The sequence below is a fragment of the Nanorana parkeri genome, unplaced genomic scaffold (genome assembly GCF_000935625.1).
Source record: "Nanorana parkeri isolate BGI_ZX_2015 unplaced genomic scaffold, ASM93562v1 scaffold1342, whole genome shotgun sequence".
Lineage (NCBI taxonomy): Eukaryota > Metazoa > Chordata > Amphibia > Anura > Dicroglossidae > Nanorana > Nanorana parkeri.
The window spans coordinates 353,567-353,903 of record NW_017307610.1 but is presented as its reverse complement, the minus strand read 5'-3'; the positions used below and the strand labels follow the sequence as shown (position 1 = coordinate 353,903).

General features: G+C 54.0%; 1 protein-coding gene across 6 annotated transcripts in view; it reads right to left on the bottom strand.

Annotated features, from left to right (window-relative positions):
• Positions 1-337, bottom strand: part of PAM (peptidylglycine alpha-amidating monooxygenase) — a 161,815-nt gene that overhangs the window by 53,430 nt on the left and 108,048 nt on the right. The window lies entirely within an intron of this gene.

Here is a 337-nt window from a genome sequence, read left to right as displayed (position 1 = left end):
GGGTAAGGAGGGGGTACAGAAAAAGGGGGGGATACAGGTCGGGGATACAGTATGGGGGGGTGGGAGGTACTGAGTGTCGAAACTCTAGTAAGGTGTGAGATTCAGTGGACAATGGGGGATGGTCCGTTAGGAGTAGTTACCAATTGGAAGGTGGTTCAGTATAAGGTAGCAAAGTCGGCGGTACTGGCAAAGTAAGCCCAGCAGGCCCGTAGTTTTCTGAAGCTATCCAGTGTGTCCTGCTTAGTGGCTAAGAGCTCCTCTATCTCGTAGACGTGACCGACCTGAACAAGCCACTCGCGTATTGTGGGTGCTTTGTCAGTCCGCCAGTGGCGGGGGG